This window comes from Alligator sinensis, unplaced genomic scaffold, assembly GCF_000455745.1.
Source record: "Alligator sinensis unplaced genomic scaffold, ASM45574v1 scaffold412_1, whole genome shotgun sequence".
NCBI lineage: Eukaryota > Metazoa > Chordata > Crocodylia > Alligatoridae > Alligator > Alligator sinensis.
The window spans coordinates 379,917-395,613 of NW_005842474.1; the positions used below are offsets into that span (position 1 = coordinate 379,917).

The window sequence follows — 15,697 nt, forward strand, 5'->3', positions numbered from 1 at the left end:
CCGTTCCTTCCCGGGGCAGGGGTAGTAGCTCCCCAAAAAGCATCTTGCCTCACCAGTCCCACCTTCCAGCCACCCTGGAAAGCATGATCAGCATTCCCCATGCCCCAATCCCATATCCCAGTTTATTAAAACATGAGACCATTTCTAACCACTTGGAGAATAAAAAGGTGATTAGAACAGTCAGCATGGATTCACCAAGGGCAAGTCATGCCTGACCAACTGATTGTCTTCTACGATCAGCTGAGTAGCTCTGTTGGTTATGGGGAGACCAGTGGATGTAGTATACCTTGATTTTAGCAAGGCTTTTGATATGGTCTCCCAAAACATTCTCACAGGCAAATTAAGGAAGTACAGGCTAGAAGAATGGACTGTAAGGTGGATAGAAAACTGACCAGAGCATTGGGCTCAGAGGGTAGTACTCTATGGCTCGATGTCTAGTTGGCAGCTAGTATCAAGTGGAGTGCCCCAGGGGTCAGTTCTGGGGCTGGTTTTGTTCAATGTCTTCGTCAACGACTTGGAAGATGGCATAGAGTGCACCCTCAGCAAGTTTGTAGATGACACCAAGCTGGGGGGAGTAGTAGATATATTAGAGGGTAGGCCTAGAATTCAGGGTGACCTAGACAAATTGGAGAATTGGGCCAAAAGAAAATCTCATGAGGTTCAACAAGGAGAAATGCAAAATCTTGTACTTAGAATGGAAGAATCCCATGCACTGGCCCAGGTTGGGGGCTGACTGGCTATGCCACAGCTCTACAGAAAAGGGCCTGGAGGTTACAGTGGACAATAAGCTGAATATGAGCCAACAGTGTGCCCTTGTTGCCAAGAAAGCTAACAGCATCCTGGGCTGCATTAGTAAGTGTGTTGCCAGCAGGTCAAGGGAAGTGATTATTCCTCTCTATTCAGCACTAGTGAAGCCACATATGGGGTACTGTATTCAGTTTTGGGCCCCCTACTACAGAAAGGATGTGGACAAATTGAAGAAAGTCTGGCAACAAAAATGGTTCAGAGGCTGGGGCACATGACTTATGAGGAGAGGTTGAGGGAACTGTGCTTATTTAGTCTACAGAAGAGAAGACTGAGAGTGGATTTAATAGTAGCCCTCAAGCAGCTGAAGAGGGGTTCAAAAGAGGATGGAGCTAGACTGTTCTCAGTGGTAGCAGATGACAGAACAAGGAGCCATGGTCTCCTTGCAGCAAGGGAAATTTAGGTTAGATAGTAGGAAGAATTTTCTCACTAGGAGGTAGTAAAACACTGGAACAGGTTACCCAGAGAGGTGATGGAATCTCCATCCTTGGGGGTTTTAAGACCTGGGTAGACAAAGCCTTGGCTGGGATGATGTAGTTAGGATGGTTCTGTTTTGAGCAGGGGGTTGGACTAGATGAGCTACTGAGGTCCCTTCCAACCCTAATTTTCTGATTCTATGTTTCTACAAGACTTTCTTTAATTTACTTCTGATTTCTTTTTAATTGTTAACTTTTTATTTTATCCATTGGTGGCTGACTTCCTCCATTTTATCACCCTGTACCCACTCCCATTTCCTTTCCATCTTTCATTTCATTACCCACTCCCATCCCATTGACTCTCCACCTCTCAGCTTCATGTTCCTACCCCATCCTCCCTCCAACCCATCGCTCACATACCCCAGCCCTGTAGTGGCAACTCATAGGGCTGGGGTGTGTGAGGGCCTGACTAGGGCTGTAGCTCCAAGTCAGGACCCTCCTCAATAGCCCTCTGGTGGCAAGTCACAGCTATGCAGATGGGAGACAGTGAGAGAAGTTTTTTAGCCTTAAGGTGCAACTGCTCCAAACTCGAGCTAGCACTAATATTGATCAACGTGTGAACAATCAAAACTGTGATGTGCAACAAGGCCCTTTGACACTTAAACTGAACCTAAAACATTTCAAAGGTTTGAAATACAGTACTTTGTACAACTCTTTTGTTATCCAAGGGTATTTCTGTAATAATGCCATAATAGGTATGTTAACACATTTTACTTCTACAGCTCTTTTTGATTCACCTGGATATACTGGTTATAAATTAACTTATTCCTCATTAGCTTTCCCATATATGAACATGGCAAAATATCATGAAAAGCAAAACTGAAAATAAAAAAAATGAGAAATCTAATGCAAAATCTTATCATAAGTCATTCAGTCCACAGCCCTGATTCAAAATCTCCTTAAGTCATTTTGAGTCTTCTTCCCCTTAACATCAAAGAACTCTGGCTTAAGACCTAATTCTATGGAATGAAAAGGGAGGAAGTAAAAAGTTGTAAAAAGTTATATATCTCTTAAAGATTCTTACACTCTAGTGACAGCCTTACTCTGTTTTGAGCTAGATGAGAAGAAATTATCCAGGCTAAAGCCTAGTTATGGAGACTGTATACTCACTTACTGAAGTCAATTAAGTTAATGGGGCCAGGAACTTCCCAAAACTTTCTGGTTCAGGTACAGATGGTTGTATTTGTTCATAAAAGATATAACATTTTACATAAGAACTCTGGGCTGGGTCCATCACCACTTTCTCACTTAGTCCAAAATCTTACTTGAGTAGCTACCACTGGTGTGATAACTAATGCCCAATTCTGTAAAGCTTTAGGCTTTATAAACTTTGAAAAGGTTTCTGTTACAGGTTCTAAAGACACTCATAGGCATTACACTTTGGGCCTAAGGAAGAGGGGTAATATTTTCCCTTGAAGATCTATAATTGTTTGAGATCAGTTTTATTTCCCCAACACTCCTCAGAAAGGCACTTTCCCTGATGTGCTAGGGAACATCCAGACACATACAGAATCAGACCCATGGTCCAGCTAGTCCAGTGTCCCATCTCCTATTCCAGCCAACACCAAAACCTTCAAAGAAAGGTATAATAAATTTCTAATAATCAGTTCTGGGATAATCTCTCTCTCTCTCTCTCTCCCCCTCCCCCCCCCCCCCATTAATCTAATCTAGTTAGAGCCCTGAAGAACAAGGTTTAATATTCCAATTTTTTTCTCCCTAATTATGACAACTGTGGATACTCTTGTTATCCATATAAGTTTCCAATCCCTTTATGAATCTTGTTAAATGACTTCCTGAGGCAGTGTGACAATGTCTGCAGATTTTATGTTCATGAATGTCACATAAACTTTCTAAATGTGGACCTGTTTAGTGACATCTCTCAGTGCTTGCAGGCAGCTGTAAAGATTCTGCTGCTACTCACTGCCCTTCCAAGCAGAAGTAGAGTGAAATTAAGAAAACTCTAGATAGTTTCAGTGTTACTATTCATAACAGTTGGCAGCGCTACTGATAAGAATGATGTAAATTACAGTCATCAGCAGAAGCAGACATTAAAACTGCTCATCAGGATGGAAGACAAAAATTGAGAAGAATAAAGAAGTTGAGCTGATTGCAGTAGCTAGGAAACTGGAGCAATAAAGTAATGAATCTGGGAATTGCAGAACAGAGGGAAAAAAGAGGGAAAGATATTGTTTTTCAATAAAGGCAAGGGTGAGAGCTTCATATATATCTGATCCACAAAAGTTAGAAACTGATATGAAAGATGGAATCCTTGATAGGAATTCAGGGACAGGATTTTGTTAAGATTCATGGGCCACGTCCAGATGTGCAAGGACATTTGGTTCCCCAGGGACAACTAGCGGTGGCACACCTTGTGCCACCGCTAGTTGTCCCGAGGAAATACCCATGTCACGCACACTCTGATGTGTAGCAAGTTACCACAAGTGGAGTAAGGGAGTCTGGCCCCAGCAAACTTACCTGGGATCTTGGAGGCCTTCTGGGACAGCAACCATGTCATTCCTGCCACACAGATTCTAGCTAGCAGCAGAGTGCAGCTCCAGTCAGCCAGGCTCCAGCTTTGGGTGGCATACACTCCCTCTGTGTGCACTGGTCCCTTTTTTTGGCAGTTTTTTTTACCCCTGGGGGTCAAGAAAACCCTCTTCACTGCTCCCTTGTAGTGCAGAGAACAGAACATGTGGTATGCAGCACTGCAGACTTGTCTGCCATGCCATATACCATATGGTCACACTCATCTGGATGCAGCTATAGAGGCCAATGATACTCCCTTTTAATAGTGAAATATAAAACTTGGCAGTATTTGCAGTCGAATGTAAATCCAAAATGTGTATATGTGACAATGAAAGGGAAGAATATTCATTTGGTGAAAGGATGACTCAGGAATAATACAGTGATTTGCATCCTTTAACCTCAAAGGGCAATGGCTGAAATTTTACCTATTTTGGTTATTACCTGATATCTAAGGACTTGATCCAAAGCTCACCGAAATAAATGGAAAGACTCATGCCTTACATAAATTAATCTGATGGTATGAGTCCAGTTCTTCATTAGAATAGCTCAGTGGTTCTCAGTCAGGGTGCCACAGTACCATGCTATGAGACCCTTTTAGGGATGCTGTGGTGCAGGTGCTAGTGTCACGACCAACCAAGTAAAAGTGACCTACATGCCTCGTATACTGCCAGACTGGGAACAGTTGCAGCATGCACATGTGATCCTACCTCCATTATAGTTATCTGATGAGCTTAAAACAGGCAGGAGCACCTTGCTCTTGCCACAGCAGTTCCTGGCTCACCCCTGCACCCATGCTCATCCTGGAAACAGAGGAGTGCAGGACAGTTTCACCTGCCCCACATGCCTGCCTCTGTTTCCAGGAGACACCATGCAGGACTGGACCATGAAAGGCTGCAGCTGCAATGGGCTCTCCTGCCTGCTTTAGATTTTACCTGATAACTTTAATGGAGGCAGGAGTATGCACCTGTGCTGCAGCCTTCCCCGGTCTGGCAGTGCACAAGGTGTAAGGGGCACATTATCTCGCAGCAATAGCAGCATCATCCCAGTTGAGAAACAGAGGTAAGCTGAGGCAGCAGTGCTTCTCAACCAGGGTACTGCTAAATTCAAAGCATTGTCAAAGAACACCCTATATCTATAAAGGCTGAGAACCACTGGAACAGGTGCTCTCACAAGTGCAGTTAACTGATCCCAGGGGCACACAGCAGGTAAGGCAGGGATGAAATGAGTTAGATTATACTAAAGACTATAAGCCTGCCATACAGTTGCAAGAATTGCATAGCTTTAGAGCTGCCTCTCCAAGTGACCTACTAGCAGTGCTCAATGAGTGAGTATTTTGCTCCGCATAGGCTTAACTGGGATCTTTTCCTTCCACATGAAAGGAGGGACAGAAGGTGCTTTGCTACCTCTGCAATTCTGTTCACTGCTAAGAACACTTGGGGCAGAAATCTATTACCTTTTATGTACCCAAATAGCACTTACCCAGCTGTCTAAGTGTCATATTTGGCACTTAGAGTTTGCAATTCTATTACACATCCCAAGAGGCTAGATAATATCCAACCTGTGATGCAGAAACTTGAGCACTATCCTGGGAAAAGAGCTGCAGGTTCAAACCCCTCTCTGGTGGAGGGGGTAAATCACCTGGCTCTGCTGCTTCCTAAGTGAGTGCCCTAGCACTTAACACAAGCTGTCCTCTGTTACATAATACCTAATAGTCATGGATTTTTGCCAGGAAGAATTTGTGTCTTATGCATGCCCAGTGCACGCATGTATATATCTACCTAGCCAGTGCACATTTAGTAGGTATCCACATCCACATTGAAGGGTATTAGAATCACAAATTGTGCATAAATCCTAAAAATGCCATTTACATAGCTGGGTAAGTGCCATTTAGGGCAAAAAAGGATAACAGAACTTGAGCCTCAGTGACCCCAGCATTTGAGTTGGACAACAGGACTTTTGAACCTGGCAATGCATAGGGGGTGCATATACACCCCCTGAGAGCGCCGGTGCACCCTCTGACTGGCTGCACTCACCGCTTAGGCAATGGGCAGGGGGGGCAGGTGGGAGTGCCAGTGCCCCCCCCCGCAAGCGCCAGCTGACTGCTGTGATCACTGCAGCTGCTTCTGGGAGCAGCTGCAGTAATTGGCTGTCGTGCGACTGCCCGCAGTGGACCTCCCCCTGCCCTCTAGTCCGCAGGGTCACCCACAGGGGACCCCCCTTCCCGGTTGGTGGGATCTGGTTGAAGGGGGGGCATGTGCCCCCCTGTCTAAGGCGGCACCAGTACCCCAAGGCTAACACCTTATAGAAGCAGGCTCCTAAACCAATGTAGACTATAGTTATGTGGCTGTATTTAGCAGACAGTATGTTTGCTTGGAGGACACCATACAAATTCAGATATTATTTAAAACTTGCAAATGTTACTCCACTGCATATATGAAGTGGGATTTATTAATAGTACTCAATGGGTGCACCTACAAGAGACGTTTTACTCGAGATTAGAGCAAAGTACTTTGCAGTAAGCATCACCATCGACACATGCAGATGCTTACTATGCAGTAATCTGCTCTATTCACAAATAAATTTGCTTCCTGGAAATACAAGTAGTGAATTTACTCATATTTTCATAGTAGCTAGGGTCAAGAGGGACCTGAACAGATCATCTAGCCTGACCCCCTGCCACAGGCAGGAATGAATGCTGGGTTCACAAGACCACAGACAGGTGATCATCCAACCTCCTCTTGAATTTGCCCAAGGTGTGGGCGAGGAACACTTCCCTGGGAAGTTGGTTCCAGATTTTGGCCACCCTAACTGTAAAATATTGCCTTCTGATCTCTAACATAAACTTATTCTCCATCAGCTTATTACCATTGTTCCTTGTCACCCCAGGTGGTGCTGGGGAGAAAAGGGCTCTGCCTATTTGCTGTTGATCTCCCCTGATGAGCTTGAAGGCAGTCACTAGGTCTCCCCTCAACCTCCTCTTGCTGAGGCTGAACAGGTTCAGGTCCTTCAGTCTCTCCTCGTAGGGCCTGTCCTGCTGCCCTCTCACCAAGTGGGTGGCCTTCCTCTGAACCCTCTCCAGGCTGGCCACATCCCTTTTGAAGTGCGGTGCCCAGTACTGGATGCAGTACTTCAACTGTAGCCTGACCAAAGTCGCATAGAGGGGGAGTATCACCTCTCTGGACCAACTTGAGATGCACCTTTGGATGCATGACAAGGTAGGGCTGGCCTTGCTGGCTGCGGTCTGGCATTGGCGGCTCATGTTCATCTTGGAGTCAATAATGACTTCAAGATCCCTTTCCACCTCTGTGCTTTCAAGAAGGGAACTCCCCAGCCTGTATGTCAAGTGTGTTCACCTCACCCCACGTCTTAGTGTCATCAGCAAATTTGGACAGCGTGCTTTCCACCCCCTCGTCCAAGTCGCTGATGAAGATGTTAAACAGTGCGGGCCCAAGGACTGAGCCCTGGGGTACGCCACTGCTCACATCTCACCAGGTTGAGTACAACCCATCCACCACTACTTTCTGGGTGCGCCCCATCAGCCAATTTTTTACCCATCCAACTGTGCAGGCATCAATGCTGTAGTCACTTAATTTATTGATGAGGGTGGGGTGAGAGACAGTGTCAAAGGCCTTCTTAAAGTCTAGAAAGACTACGTCCACAGCAACACCATCATCCAAGGATTTAGTTACTTGGTCATAAAAGGCAATCAGGTTGGTCTGGCACGACCTGCCTTTGATGAACCTGAACATGATCTCCCCTGCAGGCCCCCCACAGATGTGCTCCTTGATGATTCTCTCCAAGATCTTCCTGAGCACCGAGGTGAGGCTTACAGGCCTATAGTTGCTTGGGTCCTCCTTCCTCCCCTCATGATTAGTTACTGTACCTTACATGTAGATGGCCGACTGGGAACAAACTTGCTTCCAGTCACCTGGGCAGCAGGGGGTGGCAGCTCCCAGGTTGGGCTCTGCCACCGGAGCCCGGGAGGTGACAAAGTCCCCATGTCCCAGCAGCAGAGAGCTCCCAGCCCCTGCTTCCCAATCATGATCATGGAACAGGAGCTGGGAGCTTGTCCCAGCCCTAGCTCTGTAATTCCAGAGCTGGAAGCAATCTCCCCAACCCCCACCCTGCGATTGCAGGGCAGGGGCTGGGAGCTCCCTACCCGGGGAGCGCTCCCTGCTCAGCTTGAAGCTAAACGGGCCCCGGCGCCGACCAGCCTGGAGTTGGCTGGGGACTATTCCATTTCGCACAGTCCCCAGCCAGGTCTGGGGGTGGCCAGGGACTGTCCTGGTCTGGCCCAATCAAGGCTTGAAAAGAACACTGCTAAATGCCCCACTGACAGATCATGGCAGTGGGCTGTGACCTGCTCCTCTCCTGCAGCTCTTTGCAAGCCTCCTGCCCCTGATTGGGGAAGCTGGGGCCAGGCATTTCCTGCTGCTAGGGTAAAGGGGCATTGTCCTCGTCCAGGCTCCAGTGGCGGAGTCCACCCCAGCAGCAGGCAGCTCCAGGGAGCAGGGAGCAATCTCCCAGCCCCCATCAGGAGACAACTGTCCTCTGACCCTGTGCTCCCTTTCAACCCCTGGGCTAGCACCCATGGTGAGCCTAAAGCTTCTTCCTGGCTGCTGCAGGGCCAGAGGCAGCAGAGGCAGACTGCTGCCAGGAGCAGCAAATCTGCTCCCACATCCCTGCATCACCAATTCTGCTCCCACATCCCTGCACACGTAAACACCTGCCTGGGGTGAGTTACTCTAGAGTAATTTACTCTAGGGTAAACCCACCCCAGAGCATTTACATGTGCAGACACGCCCGATATGAATTTAACTATTTTAATTAAATCTCAGTGTACTGTAGCCCATAGTATAAGCATAATTTCCTCACTTTTATGCAGTTAAATTCAAACCATAACATTGCATTTAATTTATAGTTAAAGTTACTTTTCCAGCTATAACTTCAATTATAGCTGATCCTTATCCTTCATTTCTATAAAAAGGTACTGTGACAGAAGGCCAACTCAGAGCCAGGTCTCAACATTGACCCACTCACCTGTCTCCAGGGCAGTCCACCCAGTCTCATCGCCACAACTTGCTGTTTAATGAACTGATGTAAAATGCAGGAGGCTGCCCATTTTAATGCCTTGATGCCAATATACGGCTCTGTACCGTCCCTACGCCATGTCCCATGCCTCGCAGATGGTATCCTGAGTTGATATCTGCTCCAGCCTAAGGCCAGGCCAAATTCTGCCACTTGCTGGGCCTCTAACACTCTGCCCTTCTCAGGCCTCATACATATCGCCTCCTCTCACAGGGCCTCTTCCACTCCACCCCCTCTCACAGGGCCTCTTTCATACTGCCCCTCACTGGGCCTCACACATCCTGCCCTACTCCGCGCAGCCCTTCAGGTCCTCACTTGGGCCCTACTCTACATGGCCCTTCAGGCTCCTTTGCTCGCACACTCTAGATGGTACACACTCAGCCCTACTCTTCATGGCCACCAGCCTTCTGCCCAACACTGGGTTGAACTCTGCCACTGGCCCTTCTCTGGGTCACTCTCTGCCCCCTTCCTGTGGCTTCTCTTTCTGCCCCCTCAGTGTGGCTACCGGGGTCTTATACCACCATGACTCCTCATTTGGCTTGTCCTGAGCCTTCCTCTCTGCAAGCTACAGGAACTCAACCCATGGGGCCCAGGTGCCCGGAGACGTACCTGCTTCCCCCCTCCCCCCCCATGTCTGGTCTCTAAATAACCTACCAGGTAGTGGGAGCTTGGGTTATAAGGTGCCCCTATTCACCTTTCATTGGGAAGCCAACTGGCCTGGCATTTTTGGTGAACTACCCCGCCACGGGTAGTCCCAAGTCATCCTTCCCCTGCAGGGTGCGGTTTTAGATCGAACCCAGGAGCAGGAGCCTCCTAACATCCCCATAGCTTCTGCCCTTACCTCCAAGATGTTCTGAGCAGCAGCTCAGCAGGGTGGTATTCCTCCAGCTGTCAACAGCAAACTGCTGGCTCAGCCCTGAGGGCCTAGATCAAAAATGGAGGCTGCTTAGCCCCCTCCTTCAACCTCAGGACACTGAACCCCCACCCTGCGATTGCAGGGCAGGGGCTGGGAGCTCCCCACACGGGGAGAGCTCCCTGCTCAGCTTGAAGCTAACTGGGACCTGCCGCCGACTGGGACAATTCCCAACCACCCCTGGCCTATGCAGGGAAGTCTGCAAGTGCAGCCTGGAGTTGGCTGGGGACTATTCCATTTCGCACAGTCCCCAGCCAGGTCTGGGGGTGGCCAGGGACTGTCCTGGTCTGGCCCAATCAAGGCTTGAAAAGAACACTGCTAAATGCCCCACTGACAGATCATGGCAGTGGGCTGTGACCTGCTCCTCTCCTGCAGCTCTTTGCAAGCCTCCTGCCCCTGATTGGGGAAGCTGGGGCCAGGCATTTCCTGCTGCTAGGGTAAAGGGGCATTGTCCTCGTCCAGGCTCCAGTGGCGGAGTCCACCCCAGCAGCAGGCAGCTCCAGGGAGCAGGGAGCAATCTCCCAGCCCCCATCAGGAGACAACTGTCCTCTGACCCTGTGCTCCCTTTCAACCCCTGGGCTAGCACCCATGGTGAGCCTAAAGCTTCTTCCTGGCTGCTGCAGGGCCAGAGGCAGCAGAGGCAGACTGCTGCCAGGAGCAGCAAATCTGCTCCCACATCCCTGCACACGTAAACACCTGCCTGGGGTGAGTTACTCTAGAGTAATTTACTCTAGGGTAAACCCACCCCAGAGCATTTACATGTGCAGACACGCCCGATATGAATTTAACTATTTTAATTAAATCTCAGTGTACTGTAGCCCATAGTATAAGCATAATTTCCTCACTTTTATGCAGTTAAATTCAAACCATAACATTGCATTTAATTTATAGTTAAAGTTACTTTTCCAGCTATAACTTCAATTATAGCTGATCCTTATCCTTCATTTCTATAAAAAGGTACTGTGACAGAAGGCCAACTCAGAGCCAGGTCTCAACATTGACCCACTCACCTGTCTCCAGGGCAGTCCACCCAGTCTCATCGCCACAACTTGCTGTTTAATGAACTGATGTAAAATGCAGGAGGCTGCCCATTTTAATGCCTTGATGCCAATATACGGCTCTGTACCGTCCCTACGCCATGTCCCATGCCTCGCAGATGGTATCCTGAGTTGATATCTGCTCCAGCCTAAGGCCAGGCCAAATTCTGCCACTTGCTGGGCCTCTAACACTCTGCCCTTCTCAGGCCTCATACATATCGCCTCCTCTCACAGGGCCTCTTCCACTCCACCCCCTCTCACAGGGCCTCTTTCATACTGCCCCTCACTGGGCCTCACACATCCTGCCCTACTCCGCGCAGCCCTTCAGGTCCTCACTTGGGCCCTACTCTACATGGCCCTTCAGGCTCCTTTGCTCGCACACTCTAGATGGTACACACTCAGCCCTACTCTTCATGGCCACCAGCCTTCTGCCCAACACTGGGTTGAACTCTGCCACTGGCCCTTCTCTGGGTCACTCTCTGCCCCCTTCCTGTGGCTTCTCTTTCTGCCCCCTCAGTGTGGCTACCGGGGTCTTATACCACCATGACTCCTCATTTGGCTTGTCCTGAGCCTTCCTCTCTGCAAGCTACAGGAACTCAACCCATGGGGCCCAGGTGCCCGGAGACGTACCTGCTTCCCCCCTCCCCCCCCATGTCTGGTCTCTAAATAACCTACCAGGTAGTGGGAGCTTGGGTTATAAGGTGCCCCTATTCACCTTTCATTGGGAAGCCAACTGGCCTGGCATTTTTGGTGAACTACCCCGCCACGGGTAGTCCCAAGTCATCCTTCCCCTGCAGGGTGCGGTTTTAGATCGAACCCAGGAGCAGGAGCCTCCTAACATCCCCATAGCTTCTGCCCTTACCTCCAAGATGTTCTGAGCAGCAGCTCAGCAGGGTGGTATTCCTCCAGCTGTCAACAGCAAACTGCTGGCTCAGCCCTGAGGGCCTAGATCAAAAATGGAGGCTGCTTAGCCCCCTCCTTCAACCTCAGGACACTGCTGGAGTCCTGTGACTGCCTAATTAGGGCAAGCCCACAAATGCAGGCCACTCTGCTGCCTGCTCTCAAGCCTTAAAGTGGCAAACACCAAAGGTCTTCTGCCATAGGTATATTTAACTCTTAATACATTCTTTATCAACAGTAGGGTCAGTTTCTGCCACCCTTGCTTATAGTAGGCTTAATCAAGCTATTTGATTTCAATAGGTTTTGGATCAGGCTCATTCTTGTACTTTAAACCTTAAATAGTCTTACTGATTTCCATGGGACTACTCAAGAAGCATAATACTTCTCAATGTAAATCAAGCCATCAGGAAATAGAATAACTGGATTCTACTTAACGTTGTACTATTATAAATAATTCAAAGTTTAGTGAGCTGTCAGCTAGAATAATTTTTTAAAAATATTTTGATCTCCCGGGGTCAGCACCTGCCACCCCCAGACTTCAAAGTAGCAGCACAGGGAATGCCTGCATGTGCGGTGCATGGTGCTGCAGATGGGTCTCTGGTGCCACGTACCACATATCCATGCTCATTTGAACGCACCCAGTGGTCTGTCCATATGAATAACTACTCACCAGTTTGCACAAGGACCCTTAGCTTGTAAAAATACGCCTGGCTAAAGATCAGACACTGGCCCACATTTAATACACTTAACTGAAAATCAAAGAAAACTAATCAAGAAAGTAAAAATGGAGAGATGATAGAAATATTTCAAATATTTTAAATATATGAAATCTGACTTAAACTTAACATGGAAAGAAATGGAAATTTTAGATTTGTAAAATACAAAAGGATACAAAAAACAGCAGCCTTCAGCAACTTTCTGCTTTCATAATTTTGTATGTAAAAGGTACTATGTTCCAATAAATCTTCTAGTGTTCTAGGGCATCTATACACATGGCTAGGGTGGAGGTGCTTTAATCCGAGCAGTTTCCAGAACCACTCTAATTAAAAAGCCCACAGCGTCATGAGTATTCAGTGTCCCGCACTTCAAAATAGGGTGGGGGCGCTTGAACTAAAGTTCATTCATCAAGCTTTAGTTCAAGTGCCTCTGCTGCCATTTTGAAGTGTGGGGACCCTGAACAGACATAATATGGAGGCTGCTGGATTACATTAATTAGCACACTCCAGCGGATTCGATTAATTGAGTCTGCTCCGGCATATGCTAATTAGCACATGTTAGAGCATGTGTATAGGTGCCCTTTATGTTTAGATAAAACAGTAAGATCAAAATATTAATATATTGTAGTAGGGTTGGAGTATTGTATCTATGATGGTCCAGGAAGTGTAAGAAAGATCACTGATTTTTTGTAATATCATTTACTGGATGAACTATACATCTCCCAGCCGGTCCAGAAAAGAAAAAGCCTCACCTCTCACCATATTATTTAAAATGTGACTATTGTAACACAGGGCTTAGTAATGCAAAAACATATTCAGGTAAGTAACTTGCATGTACAATCCCACTACTCAATGCCCATTCATATGAATAAATGCTAACTCACTGCGTATGTTATTTTTCAGGTTAATGCTCACAAATATACCTCTTTATAGGAAGCCACTTGCAGAGTAAGGGTCTATCTTTATTTCTATTGAATACAAAGCAACAAATCATCTGTTAACTTAAACAATGGAGGACTGGATAGTAAAAGTCTGACCTATGAAATCTGTCAATGAAATCCATCCATTGTACATAAAGAACTCCATGAGAGCAGACCTCTGCATTCATATGGAAAGTCTTCCAGGTAGCGTGTCTAAAGCATAAAGATATAGCTTTGTTCTAAAACCTCAGTTGTAAAAAATGAAATATTGTTACATAGCAACATTTGCTAGATTTGTTATTCACCAATTTTGATTTATACAAAAATGTTGATAAAGGCTTTATACCAAACACAAATGTACCTGATTTATAATCTGTATTTCAATTACCTGATGTCCTTTGCTATGCTGCTCCTGATTTTGGGAGCTTAACATATTAAGCCTTATATTAGTTAAGAACAGTTCACTACATCAACTAAAACATGTTTTAATACTGGTAAATTCTAACATAAATAACTCCTTTCTCCCTCTTTCCTCTTCATAATATTGTATTATTTCAACTGTTATTTAACTTCAACCAGGATGGATCAAATTGAAATCAAATCAATTTAAATTATGAATTAAAGCACTGGTCAAGAAGCCTCAATTTAAGCATTGTTTTCTACAAAAAGTGCATTCTTGTTGTCTGATACAACTTTAATACATATTTTCACAACTCAGAGATAGGTGTAGGTCATTTTTAGTAAGTACACACTATACATTGTAAAGTAGTGATTTATTTTGATTTTTTTCAGATTAACTTTGCAGCTACATCAGAAAACTGAATTATGATTTGGTTATTTTATTTACCAAAGCTGATTGAAGCAGATACTTGTGAAGCCATTGGGAGGTGAACTATCTCCAATTTGCTAGATTAAACATGGATATTTGGGGGATATTTTTGCTACAGTGTATTAGGAGAACATCAAATAAGCACTGCAGCCATGTTATTAGCTTGGGGCTTTCTTCTTATCTTTGATTTCGTCTGTCTTTTACAGCCTGGCAAGCCTGCTATCATGACAGGTTTTCCCTTCTACCATACCATTCCCTCACTAGATCTCAAATCATTGGAGAGGCTATACTCAGAAACTTATCCCTTAAGACTCGTAGAATATTCTGCTCAAATGTTTCTCTTTTGTTTCTACTGTCCTTCCCTTCTTGCATTTATCTCCAGACTCTACCTCCTTGCCCAGATGTACTCCATCCCCAACAATCTTCTATTCATTTAACTTCTTGAAACTGCACTATCAGAGAGAGGTAAGGGCTTGACTGTGTGTACTCAAACTTGCAGAGAAACAAGAGGACTGATGATCTGTTATCTCTCAGCTCCATATACTGCTGTTAACAAGGATGTTATCTCTGGAGATACAAATCCATAGTTTGAGAACTGAAACTAAGCATCACAGAGATGCTTAATGGGATCTTCTAGACTGAGCACTGAGTCCCATTGGGTTGAGTGGCTTTCTTTAATCTTTACTAATCTATAGAGGAGCCTCTGGGAACCCCATAAGATTGGGCCCCTGTTGTAACCCATTTATAAAATGTTTCTAAAAAAGTGATATGAATATATTGTCTCAAATAGTACGTAGCCAAATGTTATAATCCATATTCCATAATAATATATTTGAGCTTTAACATATCTAAATTAACCCTATCTTTATATGGGGTTTTTAAAAGCATCTTAATAAAAAATGATTATATCCAAAAATATCTGATTTAAATTAAAAAATCTGATTTAGAAAAAATCGTTGCTTTTTATTCACCCTGACTTCAACCCCAATGCTATAAAAGTAAGCAATTCACAAGAGCTGAATCTACTGATGTTTTATTGATGCATTTTCTGATGTAAATTCAAAATTCCCCATGAATTAAAAAAGGATAGATTAGGATCTCCACCTTGGCAAAAGTGACTGTAAAATACAGTCAGACAATACGGTGTATCACAGGCCAGAGCAACAAGGCTAATCTGCTTAAGAAAGTTATTTATTGGTGGGGTGGATGCTATAATATAGCAAGGAAAAAAGAAATAGCCCTGTTAGTCTGAAGTTAGACAGAAGGCAGGACAGGGTGGCACCTTACAGGTTAACTCCTTTAAGAGATGCATGACTTTTTGTAGGCTAATGCTTTGAAAGGACTTGCTGAGAACAGAGGACACTATTATAGGTGCTTGGGGGTGGGGGGTGTTTTAATTAGAAAGGCTCTGAGAGCCACTCTAATTAAAGCACCGCAGCATCTCATATATTAGTGTTCCTGTGCTTCAAAATGGGGGGGGGGGGGGGG

The 15,697-nt window shown here is 45.8% G+C and overlaps 1 long non-coding RNA gene across 1 annotated transcript in view; it reads right to left on the reverse strand.

The window, feature by feature from the left end:
- The window catches only part of LOC112551464, a 52,658-nt gene that overhangs the window by 35,886 nt on the left and 1,075 nt on the right, over positions 1 to 15,697 (reverse strand). Inside the window, exon 2 of the long non-coding RNA XR_003095777.1 lies at positions 13,498 to 13,593. This is a non-coding gene — a long non-coding RNA (uncharacterized LOC112551464). The remainder of the gene's footprint in view (positions 1 to 13,497; positions 13,594 to 15,697) is intronic.